The 26,011-nt window shown below is 39.6% G+C and overlaps 2 protein-coding genes across 4 annotated transcripts in view; one reads left to right on the top strand and one right to left on the bottom strand.

Moving 5' to 3' along the window:
- SGCD (sarcoglycan delta) overlaps positions 1-26,011 on the bottom strand; it is a 415,397-nt gene that overhangs the window by 86,983 nt on the left and 302,403 nt on the right. The gene's annotated exons all lie outside the window — the stretch shown is intronic.
- Positions 1-26,011, top strand: part of LOC309622881 (uncharacterized protein) — a 266,899-nt gene that overhangs the window by 227,040 nt on the left and 13,848 nt on the right. For 2 of the 3 annotated variants that reach the window (XR_014241168.1, XR_014241169.1), the window contains one exon: positions 15,930-25,352. The gene's annotated coding sequence lies outside the window, so the exon portion shown is untranslated. Of the gene's footprint in view, positions 1-10,249; positions 11,608-15,929; positions 25,353-26,011 lie in introns of those variants that run through there. The other variant, XR_014241170.1, reaches the window with a different exon arrangement.

The raw sequence follows: 26,011 nt of genomic DNA, 5'->3' as shown, positions 1-26,011 counted from the left end.
CTTAAACGTGAATTGATTAAATGCTCCAACCAAAAGACACAGGCTTGCTGAATGGATACAAAAACAAAACCCATATATATGCTGTCTACAAGAGACCCACTTCAGACCTAGGGACACATACAGACTGAGAGTGAGGGGATGGAAAAAGATATTCCATGCAAATGGAAATCAAAAGAAAGCTGGAGTAGCAATTCTCATATCAGACAAAATAGACTTTAAAACAAAGACTATTACAAGAGACAAGGAAGGACACTACATAATGATCAAGGGATCAATCCAAGAAGGAGATATAACAATTATAAATATATATGCACCCAACATAGGAGCACCTCAATACATAAGGCAACTGCTAACAGCTATTAAAGAGGAAATCGACAGTAACACAATAATAGTAGGGGACTTTAACACTTCACTTACACCAATGGACAGATCATCCAAAATGAAAATAAATAAGGAAACAGAAGCTTTAAATGACACAATAGACCAGATAGATTTAATTGATATTTATAGGACATTCCATTCAAAAACAACAGATTACACTTTTTTCTCAAGTGTGCATGGAACATTCTCCAGGATAGATCACATCTTGGGTCACAAATCAAGTCTCAGTAAATTTAAGAAAACTGAAATCATATCAAGCATCTTTTCTGACCACAACGCTATGAGATTAGAAATGAATTACAGGGGAAAAAACGTAAAAAACACAAACACATGGAGGCTAAACAATATGTTACTAAATAACCAAGAGATCACTGAAGAAATCAAAGAGGAAATCAAAAAATACCTAGAGACAAATGACAATGAAAACACGACGACCCAAAACCTAGGGGATGCGGCAAAAGCAGTTCTAAGAGGGAGTTTATAGCTATACAAGCCTACTTAAAGAAACAAGAAAAATCTCAAGTAAACAATCTAACCTTACACCTAAAGAAACTAGAGAAAGAAGAACAAACAAAACCCAAAGTTAGCAGAAGGAAAGAAATCATAAAGATCAGAGCAGAAATAAATGAAATAGAAACAAAGAAAACAATAGCAAAGATCAATAAAACTAAAAGCTGGTTCTTTGAGAAGATAAACAAAATTGATAAGCCATTAGCCAGACTCATCAAGAAAAAGAGGGAGAGGACTCAAATCAATAAAATCAGAAATAAAAAAGGAGAAGTTACAACAGACACCACAGAAACACAAAGCATCCTAAGAGACTACTACAAGCAACTCTATGCCAATAAAATGGGCAACCTGGAAGAAATGGACAAATTCTTAGAAAGATATAACCTTCCAAGATTGAATCAGGAAGAAACAGAAAATATGAACAGACCAATCACAAGTAATGAAATTGAAACTGTGATTAAAAGTCTTCCAACAAACAAAAGTCCAGGACCAGATGGCTTCACAGGTGAATTCTATCAAACATTTAGAGAAGAGCTAACACCCATCCTTCTCAAACTCTTCCAAAAAATTGCAGAGGAAGGAACACCCCCAAACTCATTCTATGAGGCCACCATCACCCTGATACCAAAACCAGACAAAGATACTACAAAAAAAGAAAATTACAGGCCAATATCACTGATGAATATAGATGCAAAAATCCTCAACAAAATACTAGCAAACAGAATCCAACAACACATTAAAAGGATCATACACCACGATCAAGTGGGATTTATCCCAGGGATGCAAGGATTCTTCAATATACGCAAATCAATCAATGTGATACACCATATTAACAAATTGAAGAATAAAAACCATATGATCATCTCAATAGATGCAGAATAAGCTTTTGATAAAATTCAATACCCATTTATGATAAAAACTCTCCAGAAAGTGGGCATAGAGGGAACCTACCTCAACATAATAAAGGCCATATATGACAAACCCACAGCAAACATCATTCTCAATGGTGAAAAACTGAAAGCATTTCCTCTAAGATCAGGAACGAGACAAGGATGTCCACTCTCACCACTATTATTCAACATAGTTTTGGAAGTCCTAGCCATGGCTATCAGAGAAGAAAAAGAAATAAAAGGAATACAAATTGGAAAAGAAGAAGTAAAACTGTCACTGTTTTCAGATGACATGATACTATACATAGAGAATCCTAAAACTGCCACCAGAAAACTACTAGAGCTAATTAATGAATTTGATAAAGTTGCAGGATACAAAATTAATGCACAGAAATCTCTTGCATTCCTATACACTAATGATGAAAAATCTGAAAGAGAAATTATGGAAACACTCCCATTTACCATTGCAACAAAAAGAATAAAATACCTAGGAATAAACCTCCCTACGGAGACAAAAGACCTGTATGCAGAAAACTATAAGACACTGATGAAAGAAATTAAAGATGATACCAATAGACGGAGAGATATACCATGTTCTTGGATTGGAAGAATCAATATTGTGAAAATGACTATACTACCCAAAGCAATCTACAGATTCAATGCAATCCCTATCAAATTACCAATGGCATTTTTTATGGAACTAGAACAAATCATCTTAAAATTTGTATGGAGACATAAAAGACCCCGAATAGCCAAAGCAGTCTTGAGGGAAAAAAACGGAGCTGGAGGAATCAGACTCCCTGACTTCAGACTATACTACAGAGCTACAGTAATCAAGACAATATGGTACTGGCACAAAAACAGAAACATAGATCAATGGAAAAAGATAGAAAGCCCAGAGATAAACCCACACACCTATTGTCAACTAATCTATGACAAAGGAGGCAAAGATATACAATGGAGAAAAGACAGTCTCTTCAATAGGTGGTGCTGGGAAAACTGGACAGCTACATGTAAAAGAATGAAATTAGAATATTCCCTAACACCATATACAAAAATAAACTCAAAATGGATTAGAGACCTAAATGTAAGACTGGACACTATAAAACTCTTAGAGGAAAACATAGGAAGAACACTCTTTGACATAAATCACAGCAAGATCTTTTTTGATCCACCTCCTAGAGTAATGGAAATAAAAACAAAAATAAACAAATGGGACCTAATGAAACTTCAAAGCTTTTGCACAGCAAAGGAAACCATAAACAAGACGAAAAGACAACCCTCAGAATGGGAGAAAATATTTGCAAATGAGTCAATGGACAAAGGATTAATCTCCAAAATGTATAAACAGCACAAGCAGCTCAATATTAAAGAAACAAACAACCCAATCCAAAAATGGGCAGAAGACCTTAATAGACATTTTTCCAAAGAAGACATACAGATGGCCAAGAAGCATATGAAAAGCTACTCAACATCAGTAATTATTAGAGAAATGCAAATCAAAACTACAATGAGGTATCACCTCACACCAGTTAGAATGGACATCATCAGAAAATCTACAAACAACAAATGCTGGAGAGGGTGTGGAGAAGAGGGAACCGTCTTGCACTGTTGGTAGGAATGTAAATTGATACAGCCACTATGGAGAACATTATGGAGGTTCCTTAAAAAACTAAAAATAGAATTACCATATGATATAGCAATCCCAGTACTGGGCATATACCGAGAGAAAACCATAATTCAAAAAGACACATGCACCCCAATGTTCATTGCAGCACTATTTACAATAGCCAGGTCATGGAAGCAACCTAAATTCCCATCGACAGATGAATGGATAAAGAAGATGTGGTATATATATATATACACAATGGAATATTACTCAGCCATAAAAAGGAACGAAATTGGGTCATTTGTTGAGATGTGGATGGATCTAGAGACTGTCATACAGAGTGAAGTAAGTCAGAAGGAGAAAAACAAATATTGTATATTAACGCATGTATGTGGATCCTAGAAAAATGGTACAGATGAACCGGTTTGCAGGGCAGAAGTTGAGACACAGATGCAGAGAACAAACGTATGTACACCACGGGTGGAAAGCCGTGGGCGGGTGGGGATGGTGGTGTGATGAATTGGGCGATTGGGATTGACATGTATGCACTGATGTGTATAAAATTGATGACTAATAATAACCTGTTGTATAAAAAAATAAATAAAATAAAATTCAAAAATTAAAAATAAACTAATTAAAAAAGAAAAAGTACCTATGGCCATGACGCCATGGAAGTCCACAGTATTAGGCTTTCTTTCTTTTCACAGCATTTGCACTTCATCATGTCCCCCACCCTTTTTACCTAGAATGCCATCACTCTTTCTTGTGCTAACCAAACCTTGATGGTCTGAACTCTAGAGTAGCCTATGAAGTGCTCTAACTGGTATTTTACCTAGTACTCTCATGTAGACCATTAAGTAGTTTAACTAGAACACAGTCTGGCAAGTCATAATGTCCTACCTGGGAATTTACTTATCCATCCATCCAATGTTTATTAATGACCTACTGTGTGCCAAGCCCTGTGCACATTGTAGTAAACAAAACAAAGTTTATCCCTGGGTTATGAATCTTACAGGTTTGTGCAGGACACAATTAACTACTAAACAAATGAGTTACAATTCACTGCACTGTCATTTTTACTGTTTGGTCTCTTCCTTCTGTGCCGTGTCACTGACTCCATCTTAAACTCTCCAAAGTTTCCCTTGAATGAGGATAATTAAATGTCTCTATGTGCCTGCACTTTGGTTTGCTTACCAAACTTCACAGAAAGCCTTATGAAATGAATGTATTCTGATTTTTCTCTTACAGATAAGGGAAGTGAGCATCCAAGAGGGTAGGTGATTTGCTGCAGATCACATGACTAGTAAGTGGCAGAGCCAGAGTCTCAACTCAGGTCTATGTGAGTCCAAAGCTCACGGTCCTGTGTAGGTGCTTAGATGATTACCAAGTGCTGACTTTGTGGTTCTTGTTAATTAAATTCCCAGGGAGTAGGGTTTTGGGGTTGAGTAGAGACATTTAGAACTATGTCAGCACAATGAAGGTGACAGTGGTGCTCTCACCAGCAAAATATAATTGTGTCTGCAGGATACCCATCTCCTCTCAGAGTTAACCATCCTAGTTGGCTCTGATTTAATCTCATTTGTTTACCTCTCATTCCACTAGTATTTATTGAATAACTACTGTGTGTTAGGCACCGTGTTAGACACTAGGGATAAAAAAGAGAGAAAATCGTTCTGCCTTCACAGTGCTTTTGGCTAATCAGGAATGCAAACATGAATAAAACACGCCTATAAGTGAATGTGCAATAGGACATGGAAGTGAATGCTATGGAGGAGAAATGTGGGGCTGTAAGAGCTCAGGGCACGAGGTGGAGCCTGACAAAGTGATGCTTAAGCTCCATACAGAATTTAATTAGGCAAAAGGGAGGGAATCTATGAAGTCTTTGATGGAAAGGTCTGTATCTGTTTCACTAGCTCAAAGAGCTTATCAACTCATTACAGTCTTACAGAATGAACAGTCCTACCTTCAGATACTTCCCATGATCCAGTGTGGTTCCCTTGGTAGAACTACACATTTGATAAATTGGGCATTAGTCCCTTTAAAACTTTTGCTTGGCTGTCAGACACCCCCACTTCCTGCTCTTAGAGAAACATGGCTTTCCCTTCTTTTATCACAGTTTTTGGCGCCTCCCTTCTGCACTGAAATGCATCAGTTGTTTTAACAGTTTTGCTTTCTTGGGGATTCCAAGTTAAGCTTCCCACGTAAATGGCACATGGGGAAGGGAAACACTGGCATCACCTTTGTTAATCATCCATCAATCCACTGTGCTCATGGACACATCCTGTGTTGATGCTTTGGAGACCCTCAGCGCTGATTCTGCACACAAAGTCATTATTAAGTGCTCTCAAGTGTTAAACTAAGCTTCCCCCAGTCCTTGACCCCTAATACCTCAAAGCCACAGAGAACCCAGCCACTGCTGATCAAACGATGTCCTCTGTCTCTCTTCACAGGTGGACATGCTGGTTTCTCCTTACATTTCCAATTAATTTTCTTCCTAGTGCTTTAATGTCTTTTACCCATACTGCATTCTTTTTCTTTAACTTGGTCACCGTGTTCAACTGTAAATCAGCTATTGTATAGCCTAAAGATACTGCTTTTTTGACAGGAGCTGAAAAGATTTTTGTATTTATGCAGTTTGATTTGGGAGGACAGGGGTAAAGCAAAAGTCAACAATTATTTTTGTTTGTTTTTTACTGTTCTAGCATGAGTGTTTTCTAAAGAATCCCTTTCTTGCTACTTGCCCACAGTAGAAGCTATTCAACATGTAGTTTTCTACATATGTCTTCTATAGTTTTATTTAAGAAATATTCCGATGCTTATCACATCCTATGAGAAAACATAGCATTTTATTTCTCAATAACAAGGGATCTATAAACTTACTACTCATGTCTTTATGCCATTATAGCCACGGCACTATATCTTTTTTTTTTTTTTAATTCAACTGGCATTCTACATTATCCTTTCCCTTTTTAAAATTAGATATCCTCAAATAAGTGAGCAACATGTTTCATATTTGATTTTCGGTAACTAATGTCTTGGGACAGGTGCCAGATAGACAACGCACCTAGCTTTTCACTCTTTTCAAATACATTTTAAGCTGCTTTTCATTAAATCCACTGGCAGGGAACATGTTATTTTAGCTACAGTGAACTCCTTCATTATGCAAGCCCTCAATTAAATAAAAGCCTGCTGAGATTATATTTTCACGTTCATGACAGCATTTGGTTTGGCTACTTCATTTGAGGTAATTCATTTTCAGGTAGACAGCTTAGAACCAGAATATTTTCCCCCAGTAATCCCAAGTTGAGAATTAATCAAGAACATGGATAACAGTGAAACATTTAAAAAAAAAAAAAGTCACCATAGTAATTAACAAGATAGCACTTTTATTTTGCGACTGTTTGCTCTCCCCATCATCTATAGGTTAAAATCTAAATTTTTTAGCACGTCATCCAAGACTTTTCATCCATCCCTAACGTGCCCTCCCCGCAGCATCACCTTCTATCACTCTCTGTCCCAAACACCCTTGACACTTCATCACACTTCCAGCATTTCATACATGTGCTTTCATGTCTCCGTGTTGTACCAAGTGCGGCTACCTCTCCCTGCTGGGTGGCTTTTACCTTCGAATCTCTTTTCGGTGAATTCCTACTCATCTCTGAGCCCCAGTACACACGTCTTTTCACCTGTGTTGTCTCAGTACATAGACCTGTTACGAAACTTTTACCTAGGCCTGTTAATATAAAGTTGACATTCGTATTTACTAGGCGATGTATTCATCGAGGTGGGGACTGCGATTTAACCATCTTTGCATTCTAAGCATTCCTCACACAGGCTTACTAGTTGAGTGGGTAAAGTACAGGACTCTCAAACACTAAAGCCTTCTGAAACCCAAAGAGTGCGTTCCAACTCGGATTTTCTTACTTTTGCTCTTAGCATCCCCATTTTGCAAATGAGAAAATGGAAACTCTGAGGGCTTAAGTCCTTGGTAACAAGGAACAGAGCTAGGAGTACCTGACTCTAATGTCTAGATTCCAATGGTCGTGATACCAGGCTGGCACGTGAGTGAGTAGAAAGTACAGATGAAACGCTGTAGGAGATAGTCTAGTACTAACCAGTGCCCAGGCCTGGGAATTAGGAGACTTGGTTTCCAGGGCTGAGCACTCCACTTAGCTCTGTGCCTTGAGGCAGGTCACCCTCTCTTTCTGGGCCTAGATTTCCCCATTCATAACATGAGAAGATTGGGCCAGGTCATATCCGAGGGCCATATGCATCTTCAGCTCTTATTAATTTTCCTTCCTTAATGGTTTCTTCTTACTTGCAGCCTACAGAATGTTGACTAGATAGAAATCAGCTGCCACACTGAACAACTAATTCCAGTTTAAATATTTGTAGCAAGATTTAGAGACAAATTCTTAATGCTTCCCCCAGAATTTATCTTAGGGAAGGAATTCTCTTTGTTTGGGGAAATACTTTGACGTACAGCTTGAGGGAAAGAAAAGACCCTAAGGGCATGGGTCTTCAGGAACCCGAGTTACCAAAAAGATACCTAAACTGCTATGCAGTAGAAAGAACCCAGATATCTGAGGGGCAGGAGTAAAAAGTGTAGAGAGAATAAAGAAAAAAAGAAAGACTGCTCTAGGGAAGATAGAGGACCAGGCAACGTGGCCTAGGGAATTTGCGGAACAAGAATATTTACAAGCCTAATATTCTTGTAGAGAGAGAGTGACCTGCCTCAAGGCACAGAGCTAAGTGGAGTGCTCAGCCCTGGAAACCAAGTCTCCTAATTCCCAGGCCTGGGCACTGGTTAGTACTAGACTATCTCCTACAGCGTTTCATCTGTACTTTCTACTCACTCACGTGTGCCAGCCTGGTATCACGACCATTGGAATCTAGACATTAGAGTCAGGTACTCCTAGCTCTGTTCCTTGTTACCAAGGACTTAAGCCCTCAGAGTTTCCATTTTCTCATTTGCAAAATGGGGATGCTAAGAGCAAAGTAAGAAAATCCGGGTTGAAATGCATTTGTAAATATATTATAATATATATTACATATATTACAATATATTCAAGCTATAATTGAATTTTAGCTTGTTTCCCTCTCTCAAAACTTTCATAAAATCTTCCATATACACCAGAGCTTTGCGTGAGAAAGTCTTTCTGGTGAAAATTAAATTAAAAAAAAATACTGTGATCCAAGTTCCAACTAATGTGCTATACACAGACAGCTTGAACAGAACAGCAAGATGCTCTTTCAGGGACTCATACATCGTTATCTAGGTCATGCACATGTGTATGTGTGTGTGTGGAGGGGTGATTCACATCCTAGGTATCATTAATTTGTGCACGTATAATTTTCTAGTACATGCCATAAGTGTCTTGTTCTTAAAAAATCACTATGACAATTTTCTGATAGATGGAAGTAACCCGAGGATGGGGTGTCTCTTTCTAATTTGCACAAAAGGGGTATATGGTCTAGTGGTGGTTGTTAGTCTTAAACCAAACACATTCACAGAATAAAAAGCCAAAGTCAGAGGTGATCACGAAACTAGAAGGTGGTCTGTAGGAAGGACATTACATTTTGCTCAATCTGGCAAAAAGAGTTTTGCATCAATCACTATCAGGTAGATATTAGGGGACAGAATAATCTCAGCTGGCATCTAAGTAACATAGGGACAAAGCAGTACTAGGTCCATCAACAGAAATCTATACAAATGCTACTTTCTCCATTGGTCTTTCCACTGTTCCTTAGTATAAACACAGACTCGTTTGTGCTTTTACATGAATAAGAGCTGGAATAAACATCGATGTGTGCAGCGTTGCACTGGCATCCACAGAATTATCCAGGGGTGTAATCAACGCTGTAACGAGGAAATTGTGGGTTGCCCAGGTGTGGAAGACACTGAAGTGTCTTTCTCCCACCTCCAATTAAAACGTGAATAGGGCATAAACTGCTCACTCTGCCCATTTTCTGCATTTGCAGGACAGAGACAGTATTCTCAATTGCTTGCATACACTCCTCTTTCATTGCTAGGTTTACAAGCAATCATATCACTCCACACAAACTATAATTTCCTCTTTGTTATCTCTGCTCCCTTCAGACAAACATGATTCACTGAGGAAATAATAATGAACCATTACCTTTGATGTAGCGGCTGCCTGTTCTGTAGAGATGGGAGCATGCCAAGACGGGGAGATGAATGCCGCATTAAGGCAGGCAGAGTAAATTCCACTTCTAGATGATGTGTGTACCCTGCAGTTTGCTGTTTACTTTTTTATATACTTATCTAAACCCTCTAATGATCTTTTCTGGCACAGTGGTACGTAGAATCTCAACTATTATAAGGTCAACTATAAACAATGATCTAACAACAATTATCTTAAGAACTTAACTCCAGTAACTTACAATCACTGATTTTTTCTTTTCATTCATTCGCTTACTCAACCCACCCATCCTTCCATCTCTCCAGACACCCACTTATTCAACTTTTACTGAGTATCCACTGATGTGCAAGGCACTGTTTCAGAGTTTACAATACTCGGTGTGTATATGGCCATGAGGGTGTGTGACATGGTACCCAACCTCGTGGAACCCAATTTTTAACCGTTGCTACACCCTGGAATCACCAGGCATGTTCTTGTAAGCAGGTCCTTTGCCTCCTTCCTTTTTAATCATCCCTGTTTTCTTTAGACCTTAATCATAAAGATGAGATCATTAGGCAACAGTTAACTTAGCTCCGGATTTCTGATTTACTAAATATATGCAACACCTTACCTAACCTGTTGATTCCTTTCCTGGATTAGAAAGGGTAAGAATGAAGAATTAAGTAGTTAAACAATGACTGACTCTCTACCCCTAGCTTCCCCTTAGTAAATCTGCAGGCAGACCATGCGGGCAAGAGAACATCCAATTGCAGGTGGACCACGTGGGCAAGACAGCATCCCAAGGAAGATGGGGAGAAATCAGCAGGTCTGCAGGCAATGGAAAAATGACGAAGCATCTGACCTCCTGCCTTAATGATGAACTGAGATGGTTTCCCCTTTTCCCTTTAAAGATTGTCATGGCTGAGCAGAATCTTTGGAGTTGGTCTCTGGACATTAAGTCCACCATGTCTCCAGATTGCTGGCTTTTCTGAATAAAGTAACTTTCTTCTCTGCCAAAGCTTGCCCTTCGATTTATTGGCTGTTGAGCTGCAAGTGGCCGAACCTGTGTTCGGTTACACTCTAAACAATACCAACATCTGGGCTGCACCTCTAGAGATTCTAATTGAATTGTTCTGGAATAGGGACTAGGAATCAGAATTATTTTTAAACTTGAGTGGTTCTAATATGAGACTCACTGGCTTAGCGTTTCCAACCTAGTAAGGGAGATAAACAGCAGACAAGTGAACAAATGATGCAAAAGGCCATAGAGAGCAGTGTTTCATGCCTTCTGGTTGGCTCTAGCAAATCTCCATTCTGACATTAGGCCCAAAGGTTAGCAGGCTGTGACTGAAAAGTAAATTTTATTCAACTGTTTTCGTGCATTTTCTCATACTATGGTTGTGTTTGTAATAACAGACATTTCCCTTGTGGCAAAATATCAGTAAGGCAGCGGCCAGAAAGCTGAATTTTGGGGCTCGTCCTGCTATTGAAAGGGGACAGAACATACCATCACAAAATATGCCTCTCTGGCCTAAGGATTATTTTTAGCTGGTTATTTTTAAGAAATAGCAGACAGGAAAAGCTATGAAAAACCAAGTAGAAGTTATCCTTTTGTAACAGACGTTTAGATTTATAAAGGAAATCCCCATTTGTAAGGGTCATCCCTCCCTGTACCAGGAAGAGGAGGATGATCAAATCAGCATTTTGACCTGTGTGCTATTCATCCACTAGACCTCATTCAGAGAGTCTTGTCAAGTGACACCAGCCCTTTGGAAAATCCTCCTGGGGTTTGCTTTTCATGGCCACAGGGGTGTCTAACTGTTAGACTAACTGTTATTACCAAAGAGAATTAATTCTATTCTACTAGAAAAGCCACAGCAGCCACTGTATCTTTACAGGTAAATCTTGCCCAGCAATAGGTTGCAGACAGGAAGCAAAGGTTCACTAGCAGCAGCCTGTGGTTATGAGATAAAAATCCATCCAGCCCACATGAAAAATAAGCACTTGTTGTGGCCTTCAGGGGGAAGAAAATAACATAACTCTTAACAGTATACTGCAATGGAGGATCAAAAACCTTGAGATATATATATATATATATATATATATATAAAAGGGCAAGAGTCAATGTGAAAATTAGAAAAGAAAAAAACCAAAATCTTATAAGAGTTTAATTGTGATTTCACTTTCTTGCTAGGATTATGAAAGAGCCATTGATTCCTGGTGGCAGCTGGCAAATGGGATGAAAGGTCCCCAGATGAGGCTTCTTGTTTCTGGGATTTTCTGCTTGGTCAGGTCTTCCAGGGAAGCTGGTCTAAGCCACTTTCTCCCTCCTACGAATGGCTGAAGGAGCCAGGAGGGAGAGAGTATTTGGTCACTACAGTTAGAATTACACTACAGTTAGAATTAGTGGGTTTTTAAAATATTTTGATACTTAAATGTTATTATTTTCCCTTTTAAACAGCATTTTCACAACTGTCACTCACCACACTGCAATTAAATTCAGAAAAAGATCCAAAGCTCTTCGTATGTGTCTTTAAAACACTAATTTTTCTTTAAAATTATTTATTTATTTATTTATTTTTGGCTGTGTTGGGTCTTCGTTTCTGTGCAAGGGCTTTCTCTAGTTGTGGCAAGCGGGGGCCACTCCTCATCGCAGTGCACGGGCCTCTCACTGTCGCGGCCTCTCTTGTTGTGGAGCACAGGCTCCAGACGCGCAGGCTCAGTAGTTGTGGCTCACGGGCCCAGCCGCTCCGCGGCACGTGGGATCTTCCCAGACCAGGGCTCGAACCCGTGTCCCCTGCATCGGCAGGCAGACTCTCAACCACTGCACCACCAGGGAAGCCCTAAAACACTAATCTTTTCATCCATAACCACAATGCTTTCCACTTCATCTTGTCTGTGTAATGCTTAAGTCTCAGTTTTCTTTTCCTAAGGACAAAGCTCGCCTTTCTCATGGCTGAATATAGACTGCAAATGCCTTTGCGATAAGAAAATTTCAAAAGCAGGGTTAGAGTTCACTTTTAATATTGGCCAATTTCATCAACTCATACTTGTTTCACTGTTGTCTTGACTGTATTGATTGGTACAAAATAGGCTATTAACCTGCTGACCCTTATCTGTGAGGCATATGATATAGCAAAACCACCCTATCATTGGACAGACTCCTTGGCCATAATCAAGAATGAGTAATAATTGGTTGCTTCAACAACAGAGGCCCCAGAGCTAACATTTAAGTCCTAGGTTCTACATGATGTGGGAAGTAGCTCATATACGTCATGCCATTCAGTGCTCACAAGTCCTTCTCAGCTGGTGCTGTTTTTATCCGCCTGTTCATAAATGAGGAAACGGCAACAGAGAGAGGTTTTAAAAGCTTGCCCAGAGGCACATGCTGGCAGGTGGCAAAACCAGGATCCAGGGTCTGGCGGTCTGACTTGAAAGTTCTGCTCCTAACCTTGACTCTATGCTGCCACCAGTGTCAGAGACTCTGCTAAACCTCAAAATCTGACTGAGCCCTGAGAAAGGACAGCATCTTTTCATTATGCCAAACAGCCAAGTGTTACATTTTAACCCTTCAGTCTCCCCATCTGTACAATAGGAATGAAGTCCATCCCTCTCATCCCACTTAAGGGAGTTTTGGAGAGGGTATTTGTGAAAGCACTTTGAAATTTACAAAGCATGGAAAGAATTTGAATTGTTCTTCAAACACCCACAGTGCAAGGAAAAGTGAAAAGGAATCCATCAATACTGGTCACAGATTCTAACCTTCAACTACTCAATGAATAGAACTTTTCGAGAAATTTCAGCTTAATGAGAGGTCCCTGGTAAAATCATATCCGTGAACAGCACTTAGAAGCCCGAATCTTAGTATCTTCCTATTAGAGCAGATCTGAAAGGTGGTTTAGTTAAAACCTTCCCTCCTTCTGATGCCTGACACACCTCTATAGCAGTCCTGATTGGACAGTTCCCCTTACCTTGAGTCTCTAAGTGACAGGATGTTCATGGCTATCAAGGGAGGTAATTCAGACATTTCAAAAACACTTCTTTATGTTGCACTATCTTACTTTTGCTTCTGCTGCCCTCACTTCTTAGCCATTCTGGGTCATTAGAGTAAAGAGCAAAATTCTCTTTCTGTAAGAATATCGCCCCTCACACAAAGAGAGGGGGGTTATGCCTTCACCGGTTCACTTAACTTAGTCACTGCCTGGCTCAAGCTATGGGATTATTATGTGACAGGAGGCAAAACCCTCCATGCATCATTCACTGAGAACTGACTTCTAGCTTTAGAATGAGCCACTGAAATACTGAATGTAGCATAATAGCTCCTCAGGCGCCGAGAGTAGGACGTATTCAATCCATTGTGGTTGTGTATCTCCCAAATGGTCCTCACAGAGCAGCACAGTCATTTGCAGGGGCGGGTAATCAGAAGCCCAGGGCCTCCCACTCTCCATTTTAATCTCACTCATCATGCATATTTTATATATATCTGCATTCAAATGCTGAAGGGCATTTTCCTCATTTCCCAAAGAGCTTTCCATGGGGACCACAGAGAGAACCATAAATGAACAGACAGATGCATCATGTTAAAAAGGGTGTCAACACTTTCCTTTAATCAGTACACAGTCAATATTCTCCATCGTGAATAACTAATGAGTTTCTCAACTCCCTTCCTCAGATGTCATTGCAAAAATTTATCTGAGGAATGTCATCTGCACTTAATGAAGGGACAAGCATCGTAATTAAGTTTTAAGCTATTTCTTCAGCATGAAGCTGCCTTGAAGTGTGAAATGACTATAATTCACATTTTTAAGACCCTGCATTTATTAGCATCTATTTTTTATTCAAGGTTAGGGGTATGTGCTTGGATTGCCAAAGGATTTCAAATTCGTCTGTGCTTTGTTATTCCAGAGTGAGTGCGCCTGAACTCAGATGCCAGGCAAGGAAAATTATCATTAATGAGTCAGGTTGTATTTTTGAAAAAAATCCAAAGACCTGGAAACTAATCTTCCTTTGTGAATAGGAAGCAATGATGAAATGTAGAACTGGGTGAAAGAGGACTCGATTCCTCTATGAATTATTATAACCATGGCTGAGAAAATGAATAGGGATTGTAGGTCGGAGGCTTCACGTTAAAGCAAAGTTCTACTGGAGTGTGACTATAGCAGAACGCTTGGGCAAAAAAGAAATCTAAAGTTTTGAAACTGCTTGTAAAAGAAAGAAAAAGAGATTATTCTCTTTTGGAAATGACTTAGGATGAATAGAAGAAAGAAAGAAAAGGGATAAATAAGCATATGGCCAAAATTAGAGACTCCAGGAGACTTTAATGGCTCTCCTTTACAAACAAATGTCAAAGAGTCAGTTACTCATCGTTTTGCTGGCTGAGCACACACTTCTGGAGGGAATGAATCTGTGATGATTCACCTAACCTAAACCCCTCTGTGGGCAATGGCAAATGTGGAAGACATCTGAGCCAGTGCATCCAAAAATGAAGATGTGCAGGGGCTATGTATAGGGGCTAACAGGGAGACCAGTATGATCCTGGGGCGTGCCAAAAAGGATTTCCTTAGGAAGTGAACTTTAAACTGAGAGTTAAAAGATGAATAGGATGATTCAGAAAGAGTAGAGAAGAATGTTTCAAGAAAAGGGAATAGCAAGGCTCTAAGTGCGGCCTCTATGGCACTGTAGAGGAAACCAAGGGAGAATGGCTGTAGCCTGCAAATTGAGGAGGCTTCTGATTAAACAGTGAACTCAACACATATGTCTACCTCTGCTTCTTCCTGAAATGCTAACACAACTACAGTAAATGGACCAAAAAAGACCCACACCCACAAAGATAAAGAAAAAGAAAAGCAGTGAATATGGGAGCAGAATATACCATCCCAAAATATGCCTCTTCGGCATAAGGATTATTTTAGGCTGATTATTTTTAAGAAATAGCAGACATGGGAGAAGCTCTGAAAAACAAGCAGATGTTACTCTTTTGTAAGAGACATTTACATTTATAAGGAAATCTCCATTTGTAAGGGGTTTCCCTCTCTGTACCAGGTAGAGAAGGAGGACTAAATTTCTAGAAACTCTCATCAATGCAGAAGGCAATGACTTAAATCTGCATAATAACCTTACCTTTGCTTACTGCGCTTTTCCTGATAACTTCCCATAACTGGCCTCTTCCCCCGCACTCCTCCCTCAAATCTTTTGTTTTTCGCTAGAGATGATATTTAAGGTGTTGGCTTGGGCCATTTCAGGGAGTTACTCGGTCTTCCTGGGTATCTCCCATGTATACAGGAGGTATACACGTCACTGAACATTTTTTTCTGTATTAATCTGTCTTTTATTACAGGAATGTCTCAGCCAAGAACCTAGAAAGATAGAGGAAAAATTATTTTTCCTTTCCCACAGTTTTGGCAACCCAGATGGAACTTTCTGAGATACCACACTTGTTCTGGAGCCTGCAGATGAGATCCTGGAAAACTGGCAGAAGTGACAGAAAGCTAAGAATTTTTACCAAAGTCAGCTCTCCTGGATTTCGCTCTGCAGTACTCTGCAGGTTGCGAGAGGAAGGTAAAAATTTCTTGTCCCTTTTCAAGTTTAGATTAGCAGGAGAAAATACATGTGTGAATAAGTTCCTTGGGTGTAGCAACTTCGGTAAAGATTTACTATGAGAACTCTTGTTTTCTACTGGTCCTTTTCCTCCCAGAGGTGGTCATTTTTTTTCTCTTGTCTCTGTCTTTTGTGCCACTTGTCACAAGGAGGAGAACCACAGCTATGAGGAGATTTTCCTTCCGTCTTGTTCTATGTCCTGAGAGCCTGGCTTTGTGACCAGTGAGAATATTCCCCCTGGTCTTCATCAGCCAGAGGATGCATGTCCAGGCATGCCTCTGGAGGACAGCCAAATAGACTGTGAATCCAAGAAGCAGCATTCTCTTGGTTCAACTTTGCTACTGAAACCGAGCAGGAAACTGTGGGCACACCACTGCCCCCAACACTAGTGCAGCGATGGGGCAAGGTCCCGGTTCCTCCTGAAGGAAATACCTAATAGTATCTTTGAGTTCTTCTGCAGGAACTAAGTTTCCCCGCCCAGGTAGAGCTGAGCACAAGATTCCTGGAGCACCGCACTGTTACCTCACTACCAACCAATCAGAAGAAAGTCCCACACCCTGCAGCCTGCACCCCAAATTTTGCCTATTAAAAACTTCTCCCCTAAAACCATCAAGGAATTCAGGGCTTTTGAGCATAAGCCACCATTCTCCTTCCTTGGCCCTGCACTAAACATTTCTCTGCTCCAAACTCTGACATTTCAGTTTGTTTGGCCTCACTGTGCGTCGGGCACACAAACTTGTGTTCGACAACACTGGTTCTCAGGGGGGTTTTGTCATAAGGGATCCTGGTCCATAAGGGGCCTTTGCTGTTTCAACTTTTGTTGCTTTGTTAGTACAAACAGGTCCCATTCCAGTGGCATCTGCCTGGTGTCACAGATGAACGGGTCTGGGACTGGAGGCTTCTCACGTCCTCACCGGAAACCAGAGACACTGCTTTCACTACACCATTCTTATTTGCCTGTGGCAATGAGAGTCTTGGCAGAAGGAGAAACAAAAATAACAAAAGGTTGGAAGGAGGGGAAAGGGTAATGGGAGATGAGAGGCTGGGCCCGTCATGCAGGGCCAGATCAACCACTTTAAGGTGGTACGTGAGTGTTTTTGTTTGTCTTCAAGTCAGGGGGAGCCACTGAAGGATAGCAAACAAAGGAGTGAACTTTAGCACAACTTGGCACATAATTCAAGGCCAGAAGTCAGGCAAATTTATTTAGTTCTTTCTGAGATGGTCTTACTTTCATTTATATTATAGTTGGTTCTTGAACAACACAAGTTTGAACTGTACAGGTCCACTTATACGTGGATATTTTTCAATAGTAAATACTACAGCACTACACGGTCTATGGTTGGTTGAAGCTGCAGATGCGGAGGACCAAATATAAGTTATACGCAGATTAACCCCTGCGTTGTTCAGTGGTCAACTGTATGTTTTAACAAACCATGGAAAATTCTGGACTAAGAATCCGCTGTCTGGCTTTTTAATTTTTTTTAATTTACTTCTAGTTCCCAACTTATTTCAGGTAAAAACTGTCAGCTTGTTCCTCTAAACTCCCATTACTCTTTGTTTTGAAAAGGTTATAATTGGAATAAAATAAGGCTGGCTTCAAGCCAGGATCATGAAGGTGTAATTAAACAAGATTTTCTGTCTATCCACACAGCAGGGCAATCCTACTGGGGGGAAAAAGAGAGATTCTAAAGCAATTGTGTGTTTTTCAAAATAATAGAACAATCTACCCCACACATTTTACATAATACATGGCAGCTGCTGACATTTAAATCAAGATAGAAACAATAATAAAGCCAGGCTGCTCTGTGTTGAGGCAGAAGGGAGCCCCAACTCTGGAATTTTGGCAGATATACACACATGGCCATTGTGCTCTAAAGGGCTGGGAGGTTAGCACTTATTTCATGATGTCCTGCCTGCCCTGACAACACGGATAAAAGTGCAATTTTATACACCCCTGCCAGTTATGGTTTTACCTGCTAAATGATATTTTTTTCACATTTTAAACCCTTAAGTTAAACAATGGATCAAAAGGATATAATTTTAATTTTTAAATAAAAGCCACTTGTCTTAGATAATGTTAACAATGTGTTGAGTTGCCTCTCTCAAATTCAGACAAAAATGGGCCGGCCATTAGTGGACCATCAGGTGCCTCACTGAACAAGGCTGATGGCTCTAGCTTTTGTAGATAGTCCAGTAATGATTTTGAGAGAGAGGCTTGTTTTGGTTATTAAGGCATTTGGTTTGTTTTGGTTATTAAGGCATTTCCCCCAATATCCTATTGGTTTAAAAAGATTAAAAATCCAGGACCACTTTTGGGGAGTATGTTGAGAGCATCAGATCTGGACTACAATTCCAATCAATGCTCACTCAAAACTTGCAGCGAAATGAACACTAATCGCAGGCATCTGATGATGGATTCTGAAAGCACCTTTTCCTTTTGCTCATACCCAGTGGTCCCTGCAAGACAGAGGGCGAGACTCACAGACTTGGAAGCTTGGCAAAGTCACGTAAGATACCTTGTGACTGGAATGATACCCTGTATTGCAAGCTGGCCAATGTACAAACCATGCTCATCCACGAAAACAAATGGCATTTCTTTATTGTTTTTACCTGACTTAATTTTTCTCTCAAACTTATCCTTATGGATTGTTGGGGAAAAAAAAAAACCTATTCTGGCATCCTCTCTGTAATTGAAAAGTTTCGACTTTCCCATTAGGATAATAATTAGTCTAAATTTTCCTCTCCCTCTTTCAGATATCATTATGGATATGGCAGAAGGCGGCTTATGTGACCACGTGGTGACAGGAACAGAGCAAGTTTAGACTCCAGGAGATGCTGTTTTGATCTGCATCAGGCTAGACTCCCATGCCCAAGTCCTCATTGAATAAACTCTCTCTGGGCTCCAGCAGTATCCACTGAGTCGGGACTGAATGGTGTTGGTAGACCCTGAGACCCGGGCAGGTCTCCCAATGCACCAAACTGGACTGTCTTCTTTGGAGCCCTCAGCCCCACTGCAGGGACGCTCACCAGGGCCAGCCAGCCTGCACCATCAGTTATCCATGTGCATTCCTCAACACACCACATGGACACTTCTATGAACTGCCTTCCCTCCTCCCCCACCCCTGGAATTAACAGAGATTCCAGAGTGTTGACCCAGGTCCTCTTTTCCTCTCTTTCCAGGGGGTTGTGAAACCACCCTACAAGTTGGCTTCCTCCTAGAATCCCAAATGAAACTGTACAATGACCCTTTGCTTTTGCCTTTCCTTAAAATTTACTTAATTGGTTTCTTCCCTCCATGACCCAGAGAAGAAAGGTCATCAGGACATATATTTGACCACCTGCTTTTCCTACATTTCCTGTCATCTTCTTCCCACAATTCACCAGAGACCAGAACAGAGGAGATTTCTACTTCCTCTTCCTGTCTGAATGGGACTTCCCCTATGTCCTAGCCTCAGCTTTCCCTGTGATGTTATCTGCCATCTATCATTCCCTGGTCTCTAACGGTAGAATCATAATGTACAGAGGAGATGAATACAGACTCATGGGTTTAGTATCTTTAAGCTGTAATTTCTATTACATGTGCAAAATAAGAGCTTTTGATAAACAAGGGAAAGGGAAAGGTGGCGATACCTCAAATACGGAAGTATCACTTTTCCTTTACCTCTTGTGCTTCTCCTTATATTTACTAATAGAACCATGCTGAAAGGCACCTGGGGAAAGGTTGGGGATAAGGTAGAAAAGGGAAATACAGAGGTAAATTCAAACTCTAGTGCTGATACTAATAGGAAAAAAAAAGAGAGAATAATGATGGCATGTTGGAATATAGGAGGAAGAGGAAGAAAAGGGACATATATATGTATTGACTGGTTTTGGAAGATGCAAGATGTAATAGTTTTGGGATTTCAAACAGGACAATTTTAAAGTCAAGTGGGCCTCATTAAGCCCTAGCCTGTGGCTTTCAGATCTTCATTTTTTTTTTTTCTCAGCAGGCACTATTAAATGTGTGAAGAGAAGAGTTGTAAGGTAGTCACTAGCCTTTTTGGCAAAATGAGAGAATGGAGGCAATACAATGACATGTTAATATAGTTAAATGAGATTGTCTTGTATTCAATTATGAGACTGTCTTTTATTCTATATTGTGTCTTCTTATATCCTTTCTCTTATATAAAATGCAGTTAATAGTAGATGGAAGTACTCAATAATTTTTTCCTTTTGTCTTTAATTGAGAAATAATTGTTGGTCACCATGATTTGATGGAAACTTTTTAGGGGTTAAAGAAATATTAAACTCTGGGAACTCCCATCCCATGTGAGTTCTTGTGTCCCTGTGAGAGAGAGAGCTGCTTGCCTGTCCTCCCAATAGCTAACATGTGTTGAATTAGTATTCACTGAGCTTTTCCTCCATTCTAGGCACTGGGGCTAGGAGAGCTTAAGACACTTGCCCAAGTTCACAAAGCAGACAGGCATGGGTACCAAATTCAAAGCCAGAGCAGGATACCTTCAAAGCACAGGCTCTTGACCAACAGGGACACTGCTTCACCATTATTCTATTTTTTTAAGGCCTTGGAGTAAGTAACAGCTATTATTTGGTCCACTACATATTTTTTTTCATTTCTCCTTTGAATCACTTCAATATTTGTGCTATATGATCAAATAATTCTAAATCTCATACATGCAAAACAAAACAAAAAAACCTTAGTCTAAGTATATGGAGTTGGGGGTGGAAGAGAGGGAAGAAAATTACAGAACATGTCTGCAAAATGTTTAAAAGGGAGAAAATTTAAAGATTTCTTCCACAATGGTACTCCCCCTTTCACCATGTACCATAGCTAAAAGCTCAATACACAGCTTCTTGCCTCTTCTCTCCCTTCTCCCACTCCCACCTGCTCTTTCTCTGTATTTCTGTCTTTGTGTGTGTGTGTGTCTCCCTCTTTACCTGTGTGTGTACATTTTTTAAAATCAGACTGTCGATCCATTATTTTTGGTATTGTGAATTTTGAAGAGGACAAAGAAGTGGAGAAGGATTGCCAAGCCTCAAATTAAATGAGCCCTGAAGCTCTGACAGACTGTTCTTGCCACTTAAATTTATAAACCACTGAGAGCCAATAAATACTTAGCTGGCTATAGACATTTTAAAATACAATTAAAGAATGAATAAATTCATTTTTGTCAGCTTGTGGGAGGCTTGTCTAATCCCTGTTTCCCTATAAGACACACAAACTGTAAATTCACATATTTCCAAAGGAGCCAGATTGAGTACCTACCCAGTTAAAAAAAAAATTTTTGCAAAACATTCAAGTGCATTATTGGGAGTAACAGATGTATCATAATTTTTCAGCTTTATCATTAAAACCCTGGTAATATTATGGAGAAAAATAAACAGTAACAAAGTAATGCCTTATTTATTTGGGGCTTGCAGTGATAGAATGGGTTTGCTATCAGTGAATCTTTCAGTTCTGAATTGAATTACATTCTGATTTTTGAAGCTTGTAACAATCTTTAGTCTTTTGCGACCACATTTGAAACTGCCTTCACACAATTTTTTAAAGAACACAACTGTCATGAGGAAATTACAATCCCTCATGTTTGTCAATAACACAGTAACATTCTTGGGAGCTAGAGAAATATGTTGGGGTACTTTCCCTTACATTAAATGGCTGCAGAGAACCACACTTTTTGAATTCTGAGGTGTACTTTTGGGTTTTACCTTTTTTCTTCTTGCAACTAAAATGTCACTTCCTTTGGGCAGCCTTATTTAACTCTCTTAAGTAGGTTTTGTAATTCTCTGTGTTTCCTCTGATTTGGTTCATACATCTATCCTAGATTTCATTACCTTGTATTTTGAGGTTCCTTTCTGTCTTATTCTCCTTAACTGTAAATTATTTGAGTACTCATTTAACTCTACATCTCAAGTATTTATCACATGCCTTGACTCTTAAGAAAGTGTCAAAAAAAATACTTGGTATAAACAAAACGAAAAGAATGGGAGAAAATATTTGCAAACAAAGCGACCGACAACGGATTACCCTCCAAAATATACAAACAGCTCATGCAGCTCAATATCCAAAAAACAAACAACCCAATCAAAAAAATGGGCAGAAGATCTAAATAGATATTTCTCCAAGGGAGACATACAGATGGCCAAAAGTCACATGAAAAGATGCTCAACATCGCTAATTATTAGAGAAATGCAAATCAAAACTACAATGAGGTATCACCTCACACCAGTCAGAATGGCTGTCATCAAAATGTCTACAAACAATAAATGCTGAAAAGGCTGTGGAGAAAAGGGAACCTTCCCTACACTGTTGGTGGGAATGTAAATTGGTACAACCACTATGGAGAACAGTATGGAGGTTCCTCAAGAAACTAAAAATAGAACTACCATATGACCCAGCAATCCCACTCCTAGGCATATACCCAGAGAAAACCATAGCTCAAAAAGACACATGCACCCCAATGTTCATTGCAGCTGTATTTACAATAGCCAGGACATGGAAGCAACCTAAATGTCTATCAACAGAGGAATGGATAAAGAAGATGTGGTACATATACACAATGGAATATTACTCAGCCATAGAAAAGAATGAAATGATGCCATCTGCAGCAACATGGATGGACCTAGAGATTATCATACTAAGTGAAGTAAGTCAGACAGAGAAAGACAAGTATCATATGATATTACTGATATGTGGAATCTAAAAAACATGATACAAATGAACTTACTTTCCAAACAGACTCACAGACTTTGAAAACAAAGTTATGGTTACCAAGTTGTGGGGGGGGGATAAATTAGGAGTTTGGGATTAACATATCCACACCACTATACATAAAATAGATAATTAACAAGGATCTACTGCACAGCACAGGGAACCCTACTCAATGTTCTGTAATAACTTATATGGGAAAAGAATCTGAAAAAAACACTTGCGAAACAGCTCCTTATAGACAATGAAATGGAAAATCAGGTCACCACCCTTGTTATAATTGAAGGTAGAGTAAAAGCATATCAGCACAGCCGCTGATGAAGAATTCTTTTATGAAGACCTTCTGGCTTCTTGCTTTTTTGTGGTTCCTTCCAAGATTTTAGTGATATTTAGGGGAACAGAGTTGGCTGTCTGTGTACATTGGTCCATATAACCCTCTTCCTTTCCTTTACAATTGTCATGGCATACATCTGGGAAATAGGATTTCATAGTCCATTTCCCATTCTGGTAGGATCAGAATCCTACAAGGAAACTTCACAGTTGAAAAGAATGCTTAGAGCAAGGTAGTCATTCAAAGGTAGTCTCTGTTCTTACAGAAAATACCTATGTCAGACGGAATGGCCTATTTCCAGTCTCAGATCAGGCACAGCCTGAGATCAGGCATTTTTTCCATTTGTCTTACATAGACTTTGGGGGAAAAAAAACTGTGTGAACAAGTGAACATTTAAAATATTCAAATTTTAAGATCATGAATTTATTCAAATCCAGTTTCTATTCAAAGTTAGTTTTTCTTATTTAGAGGGATGGCGGTAGTGCCTGGTATATTTTTAAGTATAGTCTTGAATCTAGAGCCACACGTCATGATTTCAGAATCGCCCTGCAGCAGCAGAGTCTACAAATACGCCCGAGTTTGGTGTTGGGCGCAGACCTTACCAACACTCCTTATTTGTCTGGAGAGAAACAACCCTCTTTTGTGATTTTCAGCTCAACCCTGGATTATTTACAAACCTCTAAAGCAAACACTGCAAATATAGTAACTATAGTAACTCTAATAAGAAAAGCAGTGAACCAAAACGCTCACAGAGAGGAAGCTACCATTTCTTTAGCTGGGAGCTGAGATCTTCCAGGAAGAAACGTCAGAGACCCAAAATTTGCTTCTCATTAACAAACAAGCAAACAGAAAACAACAATAGAACAAACAAAAAAACCCTCCAGCAGCCAAGAAAGGGGTTTGAGGAAACAAAAATTATCCCAAAAGAGAAGGTCTCTAAAATAGATGTTATTTTTCTCATGTTTGATTGATTGAGTAGCTGAGGGACATGGATGGATATTTAAGTTTTACTTGTTTATCTGAGAAGTCAGTCTAAGAATAAATAAAGGAAGCACAAAAAGACTTCAGTATCTAATTCTTAAGCTGGTCTTTTGTTTGCCCCTGTTCAGATTGTGTTGATGCGTAATAGCCTGAACTGAGTCAGGAGCCTAGAATGTGATCACTTGGCTTCTCCATCCCTCTGGAACTTTTTTTTTAATGGTGCTTTGTGGCAGAACCTCTGACCAAAAAACCATTTTTTTTTTTTTTTTAGATTCCATATATATGTGTTAGCATACAGTATTTGTTTTTCTCTTTCTGACTTACTTCACTCTGTATGACAGACTCTAGGTCCATCCACCTCACTACAAATAACTCAATTTCATTTCTTTTTATGGCTCAGTAATATTCCACTGTATATATGTGTTACATCTTCTTTATCCATTCATCTGTCGATGGACACTTAGGTTGCTTCCATGTCCTGGCTATTGTAAACAGAGCTGCAATGAACATTGTAGTACATGATAGAGTTCAGCTCCTTTTAGACATCACTTATCTTTGGGCTGATCAGCACAAATCATTCACTAGTTCTGTAAAAAACAACCCCCCCTCCCCCACAAATAAAAACCCCTGCTCCTAAAGAAGACTGTGAAAAGACAGGGAACCGGGCCAACCATTAGCTTGCTTGAAAGAGTTCTTACATCATAGCCACAAGGATTCAGTGCATTCTCAGAGAATGAGCTCTCTCAGGGTCCTAAAATGCACATTTCCTTGGGTGGATTTGCTTAAAAGATTCCAGCTTTAGCACATTAATATGAAACCCAGGATCTAAATGACAGAGAGTCACGCAACTTCTGGCCTCTGGAAGACCTGGTGAAAATGGTTACTCCAGTAACATGTAAAACGTCACAATGTGGTATGTAATTTTAAAAATATAGCCCACTGTATACGGGATTTTGCTAAGAAAAGGTTCTCACTCCCCACTGATTATCCTCTTCCTTTGGCCCGATTTATTTCCCTATATTCATAAAGACTTACAGGCCTGGCAGGAATGCTACGGTTTTGTAATGAGGTGATATATTCTCCACTTACTGAGGACATGTTTCTGTTTAGGGAAATGCAAGGTCCAACGTGGCTGCTGCTGTTTTCACAAAACAGAGATCTCGGGACTGGTTGTGAAAGAGAAGGTATGACGTGTGCAACACAGGTGCGTTTGCTTACAGTTGACATCTTTATGCAAGAGTTATTCAGGGCTATTTATGAGGATTTATGATTGTTCTTAATTAAAAGAACTGTGAGAAATGAAGAAAGCCAATATTCACTGAATTCTTCATGGCTCTAATTCCATAGTGAAAATTAAAGTTATATTTGTATCATCATACCATTTTATATGTGTTTCATTTGGAGGGCTGGGGATAGTTCTTTGGTGGCAGGGATGGTTTTTAGGCTATATCTCTGTCTATTTGTCCGTTGGTATGTCTATTGTTCCTTTTTGCTTTCCATAAGTTGTTGGTGGTAAGTACATGGCATCGCAGAGCCCTTTTCTGCTAAAAACAGCATGCTTATGGATATCTGATTAACACCAGTACATGGAATACCCACAGAAAGTAGTTCTAGCACCGTATCATTCCAGAAAATGGGGAGCTTGTTAGATAGAAAAAAAAAAAAAAAGTATTGTATTTACAGTTCAGCTTCTTTTAAACACCACTTTTCTTTGGGCTGATCAGCACCAATTACTGATTAGTTCTCTAACTGGAGAGGATTTTGGTACCACAAAATACATCAGGAAATACACACCGCAAATGAATGAATCCTAAATCTCACAACTCCAAGACTGGCAACCACTTCCTCCAAACTTTCAACGTT

This window comes from Balaenoptera borealis (genome assembly GCF_965194805.1).
Source record: "Balaenoptera borealis genome assembly, chromosome: 2".
In the NCBI taxonomy this organism is placed as follows: Eukaryota; Metazoa; Chordata; class Mammalia; order Artiodactyla; family Balaenopteridae; genus Balaenoptera; species Balaenoptera borealis.
The sequence above is the reverse complement of the archived record's forward strand: the minus strand, read 5'-3'. Positions and strand labels throughout refer to the sequence as shown.